This window comes from Euprymna scolopes, chromosome 19 (assembly GCF_053919585.1).
Source record: "Euprymna scolopes isolate OS-2025 chromosome 19, ASM5391958v1, whole genome shotgun sequence".
NCBI classification, from domain to species: Eukaryota; Metazoa; Mollusca; class Cephalopoda; order Sepiida; family Sepiolidae; genus Euprymna; species Euprymna scolopes.
In genome coordinates, this window is record NC_136500.1 from 120,266,465 (window position 1) to 120,289,572 (window position 23,108).

Here is a 23,108-nt window from a genome sequence, read left to right on the forward strand (position 1 = left end):
ACCAGAAAGATCTTTTACAAATATACGCTTTCACTTCATAACTGTAAACATTTGACTTCATTACCATGTAAATAAATACCAGAAGAATCTTTTAATATACATTGTCACTTTATAACTGTTAACATTTGACTTCATTACTATGTAAATAAATAAAAGAAAGATCTTTTCAGATAATACGTTATCATTTTATAACTGTTAATATTTGACTTTATTACTATGTAAATAAATACCAGAAAGATTTTTTTTAAATATACGGCGTCACTTTATAACTGCTAACATTTGTCTTCATTACTATGTAAATAAATACCAGAAATATGTTTTAAAAATATACGTTGTCACTTTATAACTGTTAACATTTGACTTCATTACTATGTAAATAAATACCGGAAAGATTTTTTAAAATATAAATTGTCACTTTATAACTGTTAAGATTTGATTTCATTACTATGTAAATAAATACAAGAAAGATATTTTAAAATTATACGTTGTCACTTTATAACTGTTAACAGTTGACTTCATTATTATGTAAATAAATACCAGAAAGATCTTTTAAAAATATACGTTGTCACTTTATAACTGTTAACAGTTGACTTCATTAGCATATAAATACAAGAAGGATCTTTTAAAAATATATGTTGTCACTTTATAACTGTTAACATTTATTACTATGTAAATAAATACCAGAAAGATCTTTTTAAAATATACGTTGTCACTTTATAACTGTTAACATCTGATTTCATTACTATGTAAATACCAGAAAGATATTTTTTAAATTAAAGTTGTCACTTTATAACTATTAACATTTGACTTCATTACCACATAAATAAATACCAGACAGATCTTTTAAAAATATACCTTGTTACTTTATAACTGTTTACACTTGACTTCATTACTATGATAATAAGTACGAGAAAGATTTTTTTTAAGAATATACACTGTCACTTTATAACTGTTAACATTTGACTTCATTACTATATAAATAAATACCAGAAATATTTTTTAAATATACGTTGTCACTTTATAACTGCTAACAGTTGACTTCATTACTATGTAACTAAAAACCAGAAAGATCTTTTTATAATATACGTTCGCACTTTATAACTGTTAACATTTGATTTCATTACCATGTAAATAAATACCAGAAAGATCTTCTAAAAATATACGTTGTCAATTCATAACTGCTTACATTTAACTTCATTACTATGTAAATAAATACCAGAAAGATCTTTTAAAAATATATGCTTTCATTTTATAACTGTTATCCATTTTTCAGAACAGCTGAGTCTTCGTAGGATATTGCATAAGTATTTCTTTAGATTTTTATTAGGCCATTTGTTTTATAAAATATTTTTAAATCTTTCAGACGTTTTTATATATTTTTTTAAATTCCTAATACTTTGCGATATCTTCCCGTTCCACTGTGCTGTAGCAATAGTGATGTAAAATACTTTCGTCAAACATGAATTCAGGTTTGGTCCATGTAATAATGTTTATCTTGTAGTCCTTCTATAAAAAAATGAAAATTTTTAAAACAAAACCAATAACATATTTTCAAGATTTTCACCAATTCTATGTTTTATTCATATTTATAGCTAATCTAAATTCATGAAACAAGAATAGTCACATACTGTGTAAGAATATTGCATTTTCCATATGAGTTCTAATATCAGCCAGTAAATATCTACACATGTAACAAGAATATGGCTTTTCCATTTTTACATAATTTATCCTTATTTGTTTAATACATCAAGGGTCTCTCTCCTGGAGCTAACATTTGATTTCCTTATGATTTCGATATAGCCCAGGGCTCTTTGAACGATAGGCATTATTCCATTAATGGTTTTTACTGTATTTACTCACACCGATTGTTTCCAAGAATTTATTAATTTTTTTTTATTTTACCAGTTGCTCCAATTATAAACATTATGTTCTTTTCTTTAAGAGACCATGTCGTAAGTGTGAATTCTCATATATTTTAATAAACTAGATTATCCAGAAAACATATTCAGACACTTACCAAGGATGCACATTTTCTGCTTGTAAATGAATATTTCAGCTGGTTTTAAGTGACCTTCTCTTGGAGTTAACACTTTTTTTTATTAGGATTTGGATTTATATTTGATTGATCTATTTTACGGATGTTGTTCCATTTATTATCCGTATTTTGATCCAACTTCGTGTCCCAACGGTTGTTACTGCTTGTTTCATATTACAATGTCTGGCTTAATGGTATTCAGTGTGAGTTCTCATATGTTTTATTAAATTTGATTTTTGAACACAAGAATATCCACACACTCCACAAGTATATGGCTTTTCTCCAGTGTGTATTCTCATATGCTTTATTAAATTTGATTTTTCAGAACATGAATATCCACACACTTCACAACAGTGTGGCTTTTCCCCAGTGTGCTTATACATATGTCTAATTAAATCTGATTTTTGAGTACAAGAATAGGCACATACTTCACAAGAATGTGGCTTTTCCCCAGTGTGAGATCTCATGTGTCTCACTAAAGACGATTTTACAGAACAAGAATATCCACATAATTCACAAGAATGTGGCTTTTCCCCAGTGTGCGATCTCAGGTGTCTCACTAACTTTGATTTATGAGAAAAGGCATCTCCACACACTTCACAAGAATGTGGCTTTTCCCCAGTATGAGCTCTTATATGTGTTAGTAAACTTGATTTTTCAGAACAAGAATATTTACAATGTTCACAAGAATGTGGCTTTTCCCCGGTGTGCGTTCGTAAATGAGTCACTAGCGTTGATTTTTGAGAAAAAGAAAATCCACAGACTTCACAAGAATATGGCTTTTCCCCAGTGTGAATTCTTATGTGTTTCACTAAAGATGATTTTACAGAACAAGAATATCCACACACTTCACAAGAATGTGGCTTTTTTTTGCTATGTATCTCCATGTTTAATAAAATCGACTCCGAATAAGTTTACTGATATATTTTTAAATATAGTATTTTATACTAGCAATTTATGTCTAAATGTGCAGATGTTTACACAAATATGAAAAATGTCTCTTACAAGAATATACAATTTATCTAGTGTTACGTCTTTATATGGTATTTCTTTTTGCTAAAAAGAGTATTCACACACTTCACAATATGGCTCCCCCCCCAAGTGTGATCATTCATATGTGTCTGTAAGAGTTTTCTTTGTACAACACAAATATTTTCTTTTCAAAAGCTAAATTCTTTTCTGTAATGTGTTATTCAGTTTCTTTATCCGTGTTTATGTAGCATACCGAGAAATTTCCGAGAATTTGTTCTAAAGTAGTATTAGAATAATTGCATAGAATTATGCTTAAAAATGATGATCCAGTAATTTCCATAAAAGCATTCAAGCTGGAACGTCTGTAAATAAAAAATAAATAAAATTCAATATTTTTTTTTTTATTATTCTCTTAGTTGTTTAGAATATTATTGATATAAATTCGAAACATCTTGATTAATATAAAATTCTTTGTTTGTTGTTTAGAATATTATTGTATTGAACACAAAACATTAAAAATATAAAATTCTTCGTCTTCCTTTGCAATTCGATTAGTAATCTTATCATTCACATAAACGATTTCACATATTTGTTTATTTCAATCAACAAGGAGAAAGATTTCACAAATGCAATGCACAACTGCATGTTGCTTCGCTCCAAGAATCCGATAAGTCACAATCTGAAAAAACTTAAGCTTTAATGCCTTCAACAAAGATAGAGATGACATTTAACATATCAATAAATTGGACTTTCTTCATGACCCTCTAAAAAAAACTGTTCTTTGCAGGGTATAAAGCCTTTCCAGGTCTACATACACCATATAGAATCCCTGATTATTTTTCAGTTCTTTCACAGCAACCCAATGCAGCACAAATATTAGGTTGTTGCAGAAGTTCCCGGTCGTTTTTTTTTAAGAGAAAATGAAAGAATTTTTACAGCAAAAGTTAGTGTGGGACTCAATTTCCTAGTTTTTGTGTGACTCCCATCAAGGGAAAATTGTGTGAAATTGCCATAAAATCATCTTTTCACCCAATTCTCTAAACTTCTGATTGCTATTTTTCTGCAGAAGAACCGTGAGTTGGTCTTTATCTATCTTGATTGGTCTTTCAGAACGAATATCCTTGAGGTAAAAGTTAATGTGTTTTAATCTGGTAAACCAATCTTGAACAGTTCTCTCAGCTATAGCGTTTTCTCCATATACGGAACAAATATGCTTGATCGCTTCACTCACTTTTTGACTTAATCGATTTAAGGCAAACAGAAGAGGTATCGAATATGTAATTTTTTAATCTACTTTACAATCTGCAAAACAAGAAAAATTATACAAGCTAAAAATGATGACCATTATCTTTTAGAACACAATGCATGCTTCTAATGATCACTTTGCCAAATATCTAAACATGTTTTCGAACAAACCTTAATTCATATCTAGGTTAAAATTATTTATAATCACAAATGCATATGGATTGATTATTTTCTTTGCTGGGTACATTTTGTATTGCTTCTCATATATTCCTCAATCCATCAATTCTATTATTACAATGATTTTAATGTTCATAGAGTCAGAAAAACTAGAGAGAGAATTAAATTAACTGCGTTATTCCTTTCTTCAATAAGTCACAATAAAATGGAAAGAGAGGAATAAACAACATGGAATAAAAAATACACAGAAATTTATTTACAACATGAAATTAATGGAATAAAATACGATAAGAAAAGAAGAAAATATGCATGAAACAAATAAAAAAGAATTTTCAAGACTTTGATCTTTGAAAAAGTGCTACTTGTGAGCTTATTCTACCACATTCATATAATAATGTGGCGATTCAGAAATATGAGCGACCCTAACTTTGACAATACTGGTATCAGATGAAAAACTTTATTCGATGAAAAAATCTCACAGTTACCAAATCATACTTTCAATTTTATTGTAAAATATATAACCAACTTAGCATGAAAGAAACTGTAAAACTTTCCTACATAATTTTATATCTTTACAAAAATGAAAAATTTTATATCTTTACATATATTGTACAAAAATAAATAATTTTATATCTTTACATATAGTGTACAAAAATAAATAATTTTATACCTTTACATATATTGTACAAAAATAAATAATTTTATATCTTTACATATAGTGTACAAAAATAAATAATTTTATATCTTTACATATAGTGTACAAAAATAAATAATTTCATATCTTTACATATATTGTACAAAAATAAATAATTTTATATCTTTACATATAGTATGCAAAGATAAATGATTTTATATCTTTATATATATTGTAATAAAATGAATAATTATATATCTTTACATATATTGTACAAAAACAATTTTATATCCTTACATATATTGTACAAAAAAAATTGTATATCTTTACATATATTGAACAAAAATGATTTATTTTATATCTTTACATATAATGTACAAAGATGAATAATTTTATATCTTTACATATATGGTAGAAAAAGGAATAATTTTATATCTTTACATATATTGAACAAAATAAATAATTTTATACCTTTACATATATTGTACAAAAATGAATAATTATATATTTTTACATATATTGTACCAAAGTAAATAATTTTATACCTTTACATATATTGTACCAAAGTAAATAATTTTATATCTTTACATATATTGTACAAAAATAAATAATTTTATATCTTTACATATATTGTACAAAAATAAATAATTTTATATCTTTACATATATTGTACAAAAATAAATAATTTTATATCTCTACATATAGTGTACAAAAATAAATAATTTTACACTTTTACATATATTATACAAAAATAAATAATTTTATATCTCTACATATATTGTACAAAAATGAATAATTTTATATCTTTACATATATTGTACAAAATAATTTTATACCCCTATGTATATGGTACAATACATAATTTTTTATCTTTACATATATTGTACAAAAATGAATAATTTTATATCTTTACATATATTGTAGAAAAATGAATAATTTTATATCTTTACATATATTGTACAAAAATGAATAATTTCATATCTATACATATATTGTACTAAAAAGGAATAATTTTATATCTTTACATATATTGTACAAAAATTAATAATTTTGTATCTTTACATATATTGTGCAAAAATAAATAATTTTATATCTTTACATATATTGTAGAAAAATGAATAATTTTATATCTTTACCTATATTGTACAAAACCAAATAATTTTATATCTTTACATATATTGTACAAAAATGAATAATTTTATATCTTTACATATATTGTACAAAAATAAATAATTTTATATCTTTACATATATTGTACAAAAATAGATAATTTTTATATCTTTACATATATTGTACAAAAATGAATAATTTTATATCTTTACATTTATTGTACTTAAAAGGAATCATTGTTATCTTTACACATATTGTACAAAAATGAATAATTTTATATCTTTACATATATTGTACAAAAATAAATAATTTTTTATCTCTACATATATTGTACAAAAATTAATAATTTTAGATCTTTACATATATTGTACAAAAATTAATAATTTTAGATCTTTACATATATTGTACAAAATAAATAATTTTATATCTTTACGTATATTGTACAAAAATAATTTAATATCTTTACGTATATTGTACAAAAATAAATAATTTTATATCTTTACATATAGTGTACAAAAATGAATAATTTTATGTCATTACATATATTGTACAAAAATAAATAATTTTATATCTCTACATATATCGAACAAAAATAAATAATTGTATATCTTTACATATATTGTACAAAAATAAATAATTTTATATCTTTACGTATATTGTACAAAATAAATAATTTTATATCTTTACAGATATTGTACAAAAATAGATAATTTATATCTTTACATATATTGTACAAAAATGAATAATTTTATATCTTTACATGTATTGTACAAAAATTGATAATTTTAAATCCGTACATATATGGTGCAAAAATGAATAATTGTATATCTTTACATATATTGTACAAAAATAAATAATTTTATTGTTCAAAAATAAATAATTTCATATCTTTACATATATTGTACAAAAATAAATTTTATATCTTTACATATATTATACAAAAATAAATAATTATATTGTACGAAAATAAATAATTTTATATTTACGTATATTGTAGAAAAATAAATAATTTCATGTCTTTTTATATATATTGTACAAAATAAATAATTTTATATCTTTACATGTATTGTACGCAAATAAATAATATGTTTTAAAAGATAGTATCCAATGGTTTTTGTTTACATATGTTTTAGTATAATATATTACTTTAATAAATATTGATTGATTTCTTTATACTTAATAGAAAAAAGGAATACATTTTTATTTTTTGTTGTTAAAAGTATACAATTTTTATAACTATTTGTATTATTATTTTTTCAAATGGATTACGTTTTCTTTATTTTTGTGTTATTTTTCTTAGAAATTAAAATACAATGTTTTTTTTAACTTTTTGTATTATTATTGTTTTTCAAATAGATTACACTGTTTTTATATTTGTTTTATTTTTCTTAGAAATTAAAATACAATGTTATTTTGCATTATTTTTTGGAAATAAAGTACTATGATGTGTTTTATTTTTTCTATTATTTTTGCAAAAAAATTAAATAGGTTATTTTTTATTTTTATATTCTTTTTCGAAAAATAAAATCCAATTTTTTTTACTATTTTTATTTTTTGAAATATTTTTAAAAATAGAATACAATGAATATTTTTTGTATTATTTTATAAAAATGAAATAAAACGTTTTTTTCAGTGGTTTCAATCTTTTGTACCAATAAACATATATTACTTTATAAAATATTTATCGATTCCAAACGATACAAGGAACTTGTTAATAAAACCTGGCTCAACTGCCTTAAAATCCAAGAATGAGTCAGAAATAGAAGCTTCATTTTACATTAAAAAATATTCTCCATTTTAAAATTCTACCAAATTTCTCGACTAAGTCTTCTGTAATCACCTTAGTAATGTAGATTTTTTTTAAGGATAGAGGATTTGAGCGAAGGGATTTATCTGATAATTTATTTATTTGTTTTATTTTCTTGTGAGATGTCAACATTTCTTCTGAGCAAAAATATTTTTCCTTATAAATAAAAAACACATAAACTTAGTTGCCACCAAAGTTTAACTAAAATAAAAATTTGGGTTTTGTAAGCGGAGCAATTGTATATCATTAATCAATTTTTTACATACACTTGTCTGGGTCAAGCATACTTCTGAATCACGAATAAAGTTATTATTCAGAAAGCTATTCTAAACATGGAGAGTGAAAGATGTTTTGTAAGCGGAACAATTGTACGTCATTAATCAATTTTCGGTGCTAATGCATAGAGTGATCCGCACTATATTTTAATCATATTTCCATGTTCAATTAAAGTTTTATGATATATTTTTTAAATCGTATTTCCATGTTTAATTAAAGTTTTATGATATATCTTTTTATTCAATTGTAAGGTTAAAGTACAGAATAGGTAAAAAAAACACACCTTCCCCTCCCCATGTTAAGAATGGCTTTTTAAATAATGTTATTATTTCAGCACTGATCACTCTCTGCATGAGTACCATTTTCTACATACCTGTAGTTCTGAACTAATTCATTATTTAGAAAACTATTCTAAAGCTAGGGAGCAAAGGATGTTTTGTAATTATTATGCACTTTCACAACAATAAAAAATACATCGTAAAATTTGTATTTGAAAATACAATAAAAATATTGTTCGCACAAAAAAAATAATGTTGGGTTTTTACATTAGTCCCCTTCCCCCCAAAAATGGCGGACATGAGACAGTAATCTGAGGTGTCTCCATAATCGCTCAAAATTGAAAATTAATAAATATCACAGTAAAGCTGTATTACATCCAACAATATTTTTCACTGTATCTGGAATTTATTAAATTGTTAGGTGAAAGTACAAAATATTTTAAAATGCGTGATCTCTAATCCTCTACGAAGGCAAAAACCAATACGAAACCTTCCTACCCCCAAAATTGGAAACGGTAAACGATTGTATATCTCGTTGATCGCTATGTGGTTAGGTAGTCACTGCTTATTTCAAGTTAAATTTATATAGGAAAAAGATACACCACTCTACTTTCGTAAATATATATTTCAAGGATTTGGAAACGTAATACCACAAAAAAAATGGATTTTGATTTTTTTCGGTGGTGAGGGGTAAACAACACTGGGTTTGATTGTAAAGATTTACCAATATTTTTTCTATATAAATTTATTGCTAATTGGTGATGGTCAATAAATGGATGCTCATTTTATGTAAAACATTAAAAAAGAAAGTGATCCCCCACTCTAAATTTAAAATATTGGATATAACCTTAAAAACTTGAACGGATTTCTTAAGCAACCAAATTAAGTAAGTGTAGACAGGAATTTTTTTTTAAAATGTTAAAACAATTAAATACTGAAAAAAAAGCAGTCTTTATGTTCAGTTGTCAACCAATTTGAATTAAATTATTGTGTTTATGGTAAACGGTGTTGTTTTATCAGAAACTACAAAAGTTTTACTTCAATAAACACATTTTCATATATTTTTAGGAGAATTTTTTAATTGGAGATTCATACCGTTTTATCAACGTCTTTTGTAAAGCATAGCTAGGTGCATCAGAAGCGGCCATTGAAAATGATAAGAACTTTAATAATTCAACTTACTATCTTTCGAAGCTTATAACTACTTGAAAAATATAATTCAAACCCTAATTTTTTTTTCAATTCAAGGAGCAAAGACCAAATTTAAAAAAAAAATAACAGGTTTAATAGCAAATTATGCAATATTTGTTTTTAAAATCGGTTTTCTTTAAAAAAGATTTAAAGAAAATCAACATATTTGGACTTGCTTTGATAAATATATATATATATATATATATATATATATATATATAGATGCCCAAAAATCACTTACCTATAAAAAATACTATTAAATGGGTAGTTCAATTCTTCATTGTCAAGAATTTATCAATATTTATATTTTAAATTCCATGTATTTTTTTAAAATAAAACGATGTTTTAAAGCGAGGGTCATAGAAAATAGCATTTTTGTAATGCGTTTTGCGCCATAAACTTAAAGGCTGCTACTGCTAATTTGGAATTTATCAAATACGGATTCGTCAAAGGGACATAATTAATGTCTCTTTCATATTGTGTGCTGTTAACCAAAATTAGTATTTTTGATCCTCCATAGTTAAGAAAACACACATTCACTTATAAGTTTTTCCCGTTAAACAATAAATCCAGTCAACCGATTTTGTTTTTTAATTCTCTTAATGAAATACATGAGTTTTTGATTATTATATCTTATTTCTGCTTTATCGACTGGATTTTTTTTTAATATCTAAAAAAAGAAAACATTGAATGTAATAGAAAAAATTGCCGGTATTTACTTGAGGATATAAGCATAACATGAGCTTTCATTTGAAAAACAAAAATAAATCAATGTGTTTTTAAAAAAAAGAAAGGTTTTACACTTTGGACTTTTGTGGGGTATATGGTTAGAATAAAAAAAACAAAAAAAAGGGTGTATCTGCATCACTCTTTGGGAAGGAAGAATGAAAGGATGGCTAGCTCATTTATATACACGAAGGGCATCTTGGGAAGGCAGGGCATGATGGGAGAAGCTATTCTTTTTTTTCTAGATAGGATATAAAAGCTGGGAAAATTGTTCACTCCAGGTCATTCGAACATACGGTTAATTTGCGTGTCAGTGGGAAGAAAGAAAGACAGATTTTCTACGAGTGTCGAAACTGGAAGAGAAAAAGGATTGTCGTTTTTTATGTATGTGCCGAGAGCGTTGCAAGCTGAAGAAGAAAAACCTCTTTTTTTTTTGCATGAACATTTAACGGTATTTAGCAGTTAAAAGGAACACTTTAATTTCAATACTAGAAGCTATTCTGGCATATCAAACAGGTTAACATGGCTGACTGAAGACTCTCAACTCAGATGTTGAGACCCTTCACTGGGGAGGGTGACCTAATTAAAAAATCGAAGACGTGGTCACCCTGCTGCCGCTCAATTTTGAGGGGGAAGCCCTCACTATTTACCAGCAGATGCGTGATGAAGATAAGGGAGACCTTGCCTCAGTGGAGCAAAGACTGAAGTTGGCTTTCGCTGAAAGTCCATTTGAAGCACTCAGCAAGCTTGCAAGTTTGAGGTGGACTGGCGAGTCTGTTGACGTTTTTGCTATGGAGATCAAGAGACTGGCAGGATTGGCTGGTTACGTGGGGAGGAGCCTGGAGATGAAGATAAAGCTATACCTAGTGAACGGCTTCCAAGAAGAAATCTCCACGAACATGCAGAGAATCACTGAGATCAATATGATGGAAGTGGACAATCTCTTGGTCCATGCCTGAGTCCTAGTCAAGAATGTCAAGGGCCCAATCGTGGCTTCAGCTGTGAGTAGAAAAAAGTGCATGACGTTCCACTTGAATGACGAGAGACAGGCAGCGAGGCGTCAGGAGGGGAGGCCTGCCATCAAGTGCTTCCGGAGCCAGGGTCCCCATCTGCTCAAGGACTGCAAAGAGCCGAGACCAGGGGTCACCTGTACCGATGTGGACTAGTGGGGCACATTAGCCGCTATTGCGTTGCTACACAGTACAAGAGAAACGAGTAAAGGGGAGCCATTGCGCCAGTGGTTCCCCCTTTTATGTGGAAATGGTGCACAACGAAACATTGCCTCAGTTACCGGTAGTAGTCAATGGGAAGAGAGCCATGGCCCTTGTTGACTCAGGCTGCACCACAACCTTGGTAACGAAGAATGTCGCTAAATCATGGAGCGGAGCCAGGAGTATTAAGACCGTGGATGGCAGGGAGATGAAATGCCTAGGAGAGACAACAGCGGAACTACTGGTGCAAGGTGTGCCTATTTGACTATGAGCCCTGGTGTTGGATCGTCTGGTTGGTGATGTTAATGTGGTTTTAGGTGTAAATGCAATCAACCAACTGGGGGGCACTATGTTGAGAGGGGGCCAAGTAACTTTCGGAGGAATGGCAGGAGTGGAAGGTGATAGAAATATCAGAACGCAAAAACCGGAGGCTTGCTGCATCAATGACGAGGATTTCCTGGTGGAGTTCGATGGTGAGAGATAGACAGTGGAATGGAAATGGATCTCCGGGCCCCCAGGACTATCAAACAAAGTAAGCTGTTACGAGAAAACACTGCAAGGAGACATAAGAAAAGGATTTGAGGAAGAAGTTGAGAGGTGGATAGAGGAGAGAATTCTGAAACCGTGGACAGGGGAAGAAAAAGGAGTGCTACCATTACTGGCAGTTGTTCAACCCACAAAGAACAAAGTTAGACCGATACTGGATTTCAGAGAATTAAACAGATACGTAGCCTGTCAAACTGGATAGGGGATTGACGTATGCGAAGAGGTTATGAGGAAATGGAGGAGGATGGAGCAGCCCACTAAGATTGTTGACCTGAAGTCGGCTTATCTCCAGATCCATGTAAATGAAAAATTCTGGAAACATGAATTGGTCCAGTACAAGGGGAAGATGTACTGCCTGACGAGGTTAGGCTTTGGGCTGAGCTCAGTCCCCAAAATTATGACTGCCGTGCTGAAGATGGTGCTGCGTAAAAACTGTACAGTGGAAAGGCCACTAGTTTGTACATTGACGACATTCTCGTGGAGGAAGCAGAGGTAACAGCGGAGAAAGTGAAAGGCCATGTCTCGAGGTATGGGTTGACTACAAAACCGGCGGAGTCCCTGGATGGAGGAGCAGCATTGGGGTTGAAACTATGCCAAGATGGCAAAGGAAGCCTTGTCTTTAGACGAGAGAATGCAATATCTAAAATCGGAACCAACCTGACAAAACGAGAACTCTTCTCGGTCTGCAGGAGACTCGTGGGACTATCCAATCGCCGGCTGGCTCACGATAGTGTGCAGCTTTATTAAATGACAAACAGGCACTGATGGCTGGGAGGGCCGTGTGACGAAGGAGGTCACGAACATGCTACAAGAAATCATCGTGAGAGTGACGAAAGAAGACCCAGTAAAGGGGGAATAGTATGTCAGCGGTGGAGATGCAGGGGTGATTTGGTGCGATGCCAGTAGTCTGGCATTGGGCATTGTATTAGAGATGGGAGGGGGGGGGTAACTGTGGAAGATGCGGTGTGGCTAAGAAAGAAAAAACGACTATTCTCATATCAACATAGCTAAACTGGAGACCGCTATGAAAGGAACCAATCTGGCCCAGAAGTGGGGATTGAAAATGAATGAAATCAAATCTGATTCGGCAACGGTAGTTTCTTGGATCAGGTTGGCAGTGACTGGCGATAAGAGAATTAGGACCAGAGGTGCTGCAGAAATGCTGATCAAGCGCAGGCTTGGAGCACTTGCAGATTGGATAGCGGAATTCCAGTTGACGGTATCTGTAGTGCTGGTCCCATCAGAAAAGAACAAGGCGGATTCGATGACACGGGTAACAAAGGCCTGGCTGCAAGAGAGAAAGGAGGTTTCCTCAATATGCTGTGCAGGGGAGGAAGTTAAAAAGTTACATGAAATGCACCACTTTGGTCGAGAACGGACGTTATTCCTGGCAAGAGAGGTTTACCTGGAAACCACCGAGATGGAGGTCAGGGAGGTAGTGGAGCACTGCCAGGAGTGCCAATCAATCCAGACATAAAGCAGGAGAGTTGCACATTGCGGAGGACTGGTAGCGATTGGCCATTGATGTGACCCATTATCGCCATAAGCTGTATCTGTCGATGGTCGACTGTGGAATGGGGAAGTTTGCCATATGGAGAGAGATCAGGGCAGAAGCTGCATGGGTGATCGGAGGGGTCATCAAAGAAATATTTTTGGAGAGAGGGCCGGTTGAGGAACTGTTAATGGACAATGGCCCTGCTTTCCGATCAGAAGCCTTTGAAGAGGGGTGTGATAAGTGGGGAGTAAGGCAATTTTTTAGGGCAGTGTATCGGCCAAGTGGCAATGGGATAGTGGAGACGAATCATTGCACCATCAAGCTGCTGCGGAAAAAAAAAGCAACATTTCACCCATGGAGGCGGTGTTTTTGTACAACATCTCACCGAACATCAGACAACTGTGCATCATAGAGCCATCTTCACATATAAGTTTCGGCATCCGTGCAACAAAACGGTAGGAATTGAGGGTGAAGAAGCTACCATTAAAGTGGGCGAGGAGGTGTGGGTAAAGCCCCCCAATGCAAAATGTACCACTTGCTGGGGGAGGGGGTCGTAACAGGAATGCAGTCGCAGAACAACATGATGGTGAATTGCGTTCCCTGCCGGTGCGCACTGATGGCAGTGAAGAGGAGGAAGTCGAGATCCGCCAAGAAGCTAACGATGCACCCCAATTCGACGTAGGCCCACATTGTGGTTCTTTACAACCGGATGAGAATGTCTGTAGTGAACCTGAAAACGTCAACCCCCAAGAAGTTGTCCCCCAAAGGCCTCAACGTGAGAGGAGGAGGCCTGTTTGGATGAAGGATTATGAAGTGTCTCATTGATCTCGAAGATCAGGGGGGCGTGTGGGGTATATGGCAAGAAAGAAAAAAAGATGTACCGGGCGTATCTGCATTCCTCTTTGGGAAAGAAGAAGGAAAGAATGGCTAGCTCATTTATACACACTAAGGGCATCTTGGGAGGGCTGGGCATGATGGGAGAAGCTATTTTTTTTCCTGTCTCTTCCTTTTTTTTTTTCTAGATAGGATACAAAAGCTGGGAAAATTGTTCACTCGAGGTCGTTCGAACATACGGTTAATTTGCGTGTCAGTGGGAAGAAAGAAAGACAGATTTTCTATGAACGTTGAAACTGGAAGAGAAAAAGGATTGTCGTTTTCTTTTTGTATGTGCTGAGAGTGTTGCAAGCTGAAGAAGAAAAACCTCTTTTTTTTGCATGAACATTTAACGGTATTCGGCAGTTAAAAGGAAAACTTTAATTTCAATACTAGAACTTTACAGGTAAATTTTCAAAAAATACTTCTTTTTTTTGTTTTAAATTAGAATATTTTATTTATTGATCTTTATCTTCAATTTGTGATATATAAAACTTTGGTACATAAATTAATTATTTAATTTTTAATAAACATTTCAAAATGGGGGGGGGTGAATTTAAAAAATAACGTTTGTCTAAAATATTATATTCGTTTTATTGGAAAGAGCATAAAATTTCACATTGACCCTGAAAATATCTTAAAAATTTAATCAATAGAAAAATTTCGATAGATTTTTAAAGTTAAAAAATTGAAAAAAATTCACTCGTAAAATTCAATTGATTTCATATGTAAAAAAAAAGAAATGGCTGGTTGAACGCGCACCGGCACTTTGTAAACACTGTTTAAAAAAAAAAAAATTCTATTATTTTTTAAACCACTTTAATAGTTTATTTTGAGAGTATATTCCATACAGAAAATAAAAGAGAAATTACGAGTTTTTTTTATATTTTATTCGCAGTTTTCTGTTAGGGGAGTCAAAAATTCCCCCCAAATTCTGATACACCTAAAGCATAGCACTAGCAGTCAGTTGTCTAACAATTCGACTAACTTTGAATTAAATAATTGTGTTTATGGTAAACATTATTATTTTCTCAGAAATCACATAAGTTTTACTTAAATAAACACATTTTTGACAAAAATCTTAATGTAAGATTGAATAATATATTTTAAAGAGATTTTTTAATTAATTCTTTTTTAATTGGAGATTGATACTTTTTGATTCGCGTCTTTCGTACATGGCACAAGCAATATTTATTAGATTTCAATAAAAATAAACTTTAAAAAGGTTGTTTTGGTGCTAATGCAGAGAGTGATCCGCGCTATTTTTTAAATCGTATTTTCCACGTTTAATTAAAGTTTTATGATATGTTTTTTTTTATTCAATTGTAAGGTTAAAGTACAGAATAGGTACAAAACACCCTCCCCTCCCCATGTTAAGAATGGCTTTTTAAATAATAACGTTATTATTTCAGCATGGACCACTCTCTGCATGAGTACCGTTGTTTTAGAACATATTTAATAGATTCTTTTTAGTGTAAAAAGAAAAACAAAACTTACCTTTCATTTCAGAATTTTAATACGGAAAAAAAATCGGGATGAATTCGTTTTTTCTTTTGTGTTCAAAACAGAAAATTTCTTTTGTTTGTTAGGATTTCTTTAGTAAATTGATACAACTTTTGGTTTGTGTGTCCAATTCATTAAGAAATAAAATATATGAAAATATAAAAGAATCAAAATTAACAGATGAAAAACACAATTTAAACGTGAAATTATTTAAAAAGAAAATCAACTGCCTGCTACAGAACAATGAATTTAGGTCACCGTAACACGGTGTCATTATCATTTCGTTCCTCGTGTAAAAATCTCCGTGAATTACTTAAGTGTACCGAATTATTTTCCTATCAAGTTAAGATTATATTTGTCAATGATTAAGAATTGGTGGGATTTTCTTTTCTAAATTTCTCTTTTGTGAGTTGAGTACATTAAAAAAAATTCAATATATGAAGATATAAAAGTCATGTTTATTTTTTAAGACTGAATATGTCATTATTATTTGGATTAGTCGAATTACATCTAAGCTGAGACCACAAGTCCAAACAATCTAAATAATCTTCATTAAAGAAATGCGAAACTGAATATTTCACATAAACAACTTAAATAAGAGGAAGAACTTGCTCAAATCACAAAAAATAGATTTGGACTAAAAATGTAAACTCTAAACACATAATTACATTTGGAAAATTGCAATTTATTGTTATCAAATCTGATCCGGTTAAACTTACGATAATCGCCCCTGATGATTACAGACTTAAATTTGCTAATTACCTGTGTGAAAGACATACAATACAACAATTAATGTGTAGTACCTGTTCCTGATTTGTGTGACATTTCAGCTATGTTTCGCGCCATCATCATCAGGCTTTACTTGTTACGAGTTGCGGACATTGATATATCTTGTGATAGGAGAGTAGCCAATAGCTGGAGTACCGATACTGGTGCTGTGCCTGCTGTGGTGTGCCGTGTGCACATAAGGCCATTTTTTCAGGTCACGGATAAGCGTGCCCCTTTCTTCGTCTAAGTAGGTTTTATCTGCGTAAAATGGCCTTTTGCTAAATCTTTGCAAAATTGTAAATTAATAATAATAAAAAACAACATATGGCCAGATGCTTTTCAAGCTACTAGGCTATTACACCCGCACACACACACACACACACACACACACACACACAACACACACACAACGTGCTCAATTACGCACCGGTTATCTGCTCTCGTCATGAGTTCTGATTAAGCAAGCAGGTAGCGTTCCTTTAGTTCATGTTCTACTTTTTTTCTTTCTTTCTTTCTTTGTTTTGAACAGTGCATGTAGTGAGACAGACACATCTTAACAAACGCCGTTCCTCTTTCAAGTTAAGAAAGAACACACGTGTTTACCGTAATGAACTCTCGCATATACTATGGTCATTCAACGTATACTTCTAATGAACTTCTGACACAGCTATGAACAAAGAATATATACACACAACGAACATTCCACACACGGCCCTTTTACACGTAAACGAAAATTAGGAAGATAAAAACAGAACAGCAGTCGTCTTACACCGGGTGAAAAAAATATCATTTATTGGATAGAGAAATTATGACGTCATTTTATAAAGAAAATGGAATAATGAAATTGACAATAGTAGAAAACTGACGTTAAATGGGCCGGTAAACAGCTAAAACAAAATAAACCAAATACAATACGCAAAAGTCCAGCTGGAATTCGTCACTGACAACTTTCTCTCTCAACTTCCAGCACGTCTCTCCCCACTGCCTCTGCCAACAGACATTTTATCAGAACACTGACCACATTGCATTTGTATACATGTGCAGTGGAAGATGAGATCTCGTGAGATTCCGCGAGACTACACCTTAAAAATCCATGGCTGCCATCTTTAATTTCTCTTTATCACAGATCCCATCTGAAGGTAAGTTATATGACCGCACGACACACACACGCATACATGGGGGCGCTTTCCTCTTTGATTATTACATTCAACTCTACACTCCCTCCTGGTCTCTAGACCACACATTTGGCATGGTGGACGCGGTCGTTTGTTGCAAGCACTCCTACGAAGGGGGATTGGCTGAATTACTTCATCTTCATTGAAGCTCTCAGAAGATGTGTCAGAATCATTTGCATCAGCGTTAGGGCGTACAGTCATATTATCAGGCTGGACTTCTTCATCTTCATCGGAATTCTCAGAAGGGGTGCTGGAACTATCAGCGTCAGCGTTGGGGTTCACAGTTGTACCATCGTGGGGAATAGGACAGATCCACAGGTCATCGTTGGACGATTTACCATCACTGCTACTCGCTAACTGGTTCGTATTCCAGGCAGGCCGGATATCCTTCACATGGCGTGGAGTACCATTGACTAGCACGGCTTGCTCACTGATGATGCCAGTGATTCGCCCTCTTTGAAAGCTGCTGGTGCATCGATTATTGGGAGGCTTCAACGAAACAGTGTCCCCTAACTCATACGGTCCTCGGGTTTTCTGCCGATCAGGCCGACGGGCGTCAATGTCCTTGATGCACACTCAATAGCAATGGATCGCATTGATCGATGCGCTTGCAGCAGTCATACCATCCTTTGGAGTTGCATTATATCTATAGACAGCCTCTGTGATCGTGCATTGTTTTCTTGCTGCGATCCTCTTCACACTTCGATGGCACTGCTCTGCTATATTGTTGCCACTTGGTACATACGCACATCTGTGTCTGAACTGGATCCCCCACTCATCTACGAAACGTCTGAATTCCCCTACTGCAGAAGGCCATGTCATTGTTTGTGAGGATCTCTTCAGGTGGCCTCCTTTCATAAAATATGGACTCCAATTCACGGATTACACTGGAGGAATCCTGTCTTATTAACAGGCGCCAGATTGTAAACCTTGTCGGTCCACAATCGATCAGGGTGAGGAAGTGCTGGCTGCCATAGTGGGTTCTGTCCATACCCAGTCGGCTCCATGTCACTCTTACTCCCAGTTGACCTTTCCGCTATCTGGCCGGGGCGGGGTCAATTGACTGACATGTTTGGCATTCCCTGACTACCGCTTTCACTGCACTTTTGGACACCGACGGATTGGACAACTCCACAAAATAACATGTCCGTCTCACTCCAGAGTGTCCACTGAGGTGGTGTATCTTCCTGATTTCATCCGCCACCTCAATAGAGGCAGCACATAATGGTGCTGGCTTGGCTTTCTTCTTCATGGTGTCATCCCATCTCTGTGGCACCCGAGTGATCCTATCAGCAAGGTTGCAATTTGAAGTAACCAGTACCTCATCCAGAGACATGTTGTACTCTTTTACCAGCTTTTTTAAGGTCTCCAAGCTCCGTCTGATCAGCATCTCGCTGGCTGCCTTAGTACGCACCCTAGTCTTGCCTGTCAGTATGTCTGATATCCAGTGGTAAATGCATAGTGAATCTGTGTGTATGTGTAATTTCCTGATTTTCCACTGGAGTGCAAGGTTGATACATTTTTCCACCACATCGAGCTCTGCCAGGTAGATATGAGCAGTGTCACTCGCCGGTCACAACTAGCAAGCATCCTCAATCGCAGCACCATTCTTCTCCAACAACACACCACCTGCCAGAGAGCTTGCATCCACCCACACATTCATTTTGTCTCCCTGCACGCACTAGTCTCCTTTGGTAGGGTCATCCTGCTTTACCCTTGCGATGGTCTCCTTCACCATGCAAACCAACAGATCGTCGGCTGTTTCATCATCCCAGCCTTTGGTGACTGCGCTTGCCCTCCTTTTTATGATGCCTGTTGCCACGCAAGTCCATCCACACACTGGTAGGTGCCCCACAAGTTTTCCACACAGGGAGAATACTGCTCACCTTGTGAAGACATCGGGTACTTCAGGAACTGCAGTTCCGCACCTCCATTTCAAAGTTCCTCGCTCCTGTCGAACGTTCAGGCCCAAGACATGAACGCCATTCACCAAACGTTTTGGATCCTTGCACGTCAAACCAAACTCAGCCAGTTTGTCCCTCACACGTGATGATGACACAATGTCTTCGTTCACATATATGTCATCAAGGTACGCCGATGTCCCATTTTTATTGTCTCTTGGGGTGCCACGTTCAGCCCAAAGCCTAGTTTGGTAAGGCAGTACCTCCTGCCAGCAAACACTACCATCTGAAATGGTCACATTGTTTCACTGATTCAGACCTGCAGGTATGCTTTTCTTAGATCCAGCAGGGACACATTGGAACCCTGCTGGCGCCACTCTCATAACTTGCAGGCACAAACATCAGCATCTGGCATAAACGTATCAACATGTGCGTTCAGTTCGCGATAGTCCATCACCTTTGCTTTGTTGTGCTAAGCAACCACTATCAGCGGAATCAGGCCTTTAGGAGATCCAAGTTTCTCATAGGGGTAGGCAATCAACCAGCCATCCTTGATCCAATCACAAAGTTCCTCTTCATATGCAGGACTCATTTGGTCGGGCACATGTTACTCTGTTCCCTTATTTTGCAGTTTGGCTGGTTCCTGGCTTTCCGACCACTTGTTGGCTGTCCAAGCCTTCTGCTGCTGGTCAAACTCGACAATAAAGTCTGGCTGATCAATCTTCAAAGCAGCACACACTGGAACCTTCTCCTGAAACTGTATCGCCCCCGTCTGCGTTATGTGAGCACCACCTAGGACTCTGATGGCATCATAGCCTAGGAGCAGGTCAAAGCTGAGCGGTTTCTCGAGTACTACCAGCGCTTCGACGTTAGCTGAATTTCCATGAATGTGCACAGTGCCCACCCCGCAACATGTCCGCGTCGCTCCACTGAGGGTGGTTAATCTAGTAGTCTTCTTCTTCCAAGTGTGACAGAGGGCCGCACTCACTACGGTGCGAAAGCACCCAGAGTCGAAGAGTGCTGAGCTCAATGTCTCATTGACATAGACCTGAATGGTCAGAAGCGCTTCGTCTAATTTCTGTTTGGGTAAGAGGTCACTGGCACCTTGTCCCCGACCCTGTTTCCCGAACAATCCCGGGCCATATGACCAGTCTTATTACATTGGTAGCAGCGAATCGCTGTCAGTTGCCGCCGGCAGTTCCTCACAATGTGACCCTGGTCATTGCACCTATAACACATGATTTCACCACGCTGGACGGGCCCCTGGGACGATCTATCCTCATTTAATGCACGGTGTGCAGCAGCGACTACCGGTTCCCCAATCTTATAAGTATTCTTCATCATGGGCCAGGCCCGGTCTACCAGGTTGTTAAGAGACAATGAAGCTATGCTTGAGCTAGCCCGAAGGAGTTGCTTTGCTCCGGTTGGGAGCCCTGCCAAAAATTTGCATGCCAAGGCCCGTTCTGGCAGCCCACATACAACACCGTCAATTTCGTCAGTTCGGCCAAATAAACGTCAACAGTTTCACCTGGATGCAAAGTTCTTGCCTCAAATTGCTTCCAAGCAGTGGCGGCGTTGATAGCGAACGCCTTGTATAATGCCGCCTTGATCCTTTCATGATCCTGTTTTTCCTCACAACTAAGCTGTTAATATACTGCAAAAGTCCTGCTGGACAGATGTAGAGGAACCACATGTTCACTGTTCTTCACACTAGACAACAGGCAGTTCCACCTTCTCCACACAGTCAAGTACCGGGGTCGAGCCGTCGAATTCCGGTATTAATTTAAGGTCGAATTTGTCCCCCATTATGCTGAAATAACTTGACGTTTAATGGGCTGGTAAACAGCAAAACAAAATAAAATAAATACAATACGCAAAAGTTCAGCTAGAATTCGTCACTGACAACTTTCTCTCTCAACTTCCAGCACGTCTCTCCCCACTGCCTCTGCCAACAGACATTTTATCAGAAAACTGACCCCATTCCATTTGCATACATGTGCAGTGGAAGATAAGATCTCGTGAGATTCCACGAGACTACACCTTATAAATCCATGGCTGCCATCTTTAATTTCTCTTTCTCTAAGATCGCATCCGAAGGTAAGTTGCATACCGCACGCGCACGGCGCACGACACACAGGAGGAGGCGCTCTCCTTTTTGATTATTACATTTAACTCTACAAAAACAGAATTTTTTTTAATAGATGATTTTTATTAATGCAGGATTTTTTTAAAACAATTTTTTAAGCGTAATTTTAATTAATTAGAAATGATAAAAAGAAACGATATTGAAATTGACAATATTAGAAAACAGAATTTTTTTTGTACCTCATGGGAAACATGGACTCTGCGCCCTGCTGCGCCGCTGCTGCGCCGCTGCTGCGCTGCTGCGGTCATTTTATAAATAAAATGAAATAATGAAATTGACAATATTAGAAAACAGATTTTTGTTAATAAATGATTGTTTTAGAAATAAATAAATACATGCATGATAAAAAAAAAAACTTTTTGCGCATTTCAGGGAGCAAGTTGAGCAACCATTTTTAAAAAAAACTGTTTACGATGGGTCCACATTTCACGTGAAGTATTTTTTTTTCTTTTCTTTTTAGTAAAAACATATATTTTTTTTTTTTTTTTGCCAACCAAACAAAGATAATTAGAACTAATATTGTTCTCTGATACATATTATTATACGCGGAAATATTTGCGTCGATTTCCTTCACCGCCACATAAATTCCAACAAATATAGATTATTAAATACTTATTAAATTCTTTTACGATACTTTCAATTCTTAAATTCTATCTTAACTTTAAAAAATTAAAAAATTCTAAAAATACTATTAATTATTAAATACTTAGTTATTAAATTCTTTTCCAAGTCTTTTTCAACAATTTCAATCTTTAAATTTTATCAATATTTCATAGTAATAATAATAATAGTATAATTACTCTATCCAATCAAATTGCATTCTTTCAACCGGTGTCACACGACTCGTGTTTCTTTTTTATCTTCATATTTTTGTTTACTTAAGGTGCAAGAAGGCCCACACACATATATATATATATTGTTCCTATTTACAATGCCTCCCCACGGGACAGAGTTAGACACCACGGTCGTTTTTTAACGTGGAGAAAAGGAACAAAAATAAAAATTGTCTCAGTCGTGAAGGATTTCTCCTCCACTGACA

The 23,108-nt window shown here is 34.2% G+C and overlaps 1 long non-coding RNA gene across 1 annotated transcript; it reads right to left on the bottom strand.

Annotated features, from left to right (window-relative positions):
* Nucleotides 1–3,128: 3,128 nt before the first annotated feature.
* On the bottom strand, nucleotides 3,129–16,340 carry LOC145239923 (uncharacterized). The gene is made up of 2 exons (XR_013862412.1): nucleotides 16,074–16,340; nucleotides 3,129–3,369 (listed from the first exon to the last, which is right to left on the bottom strand). It is a non-coding gene; the product is annotated as an uncharacterized LOC145239923 (long non-coding RNA).
* Nucleotides 16,341–23,108: the final 6,768 nt, after the last annotated feature.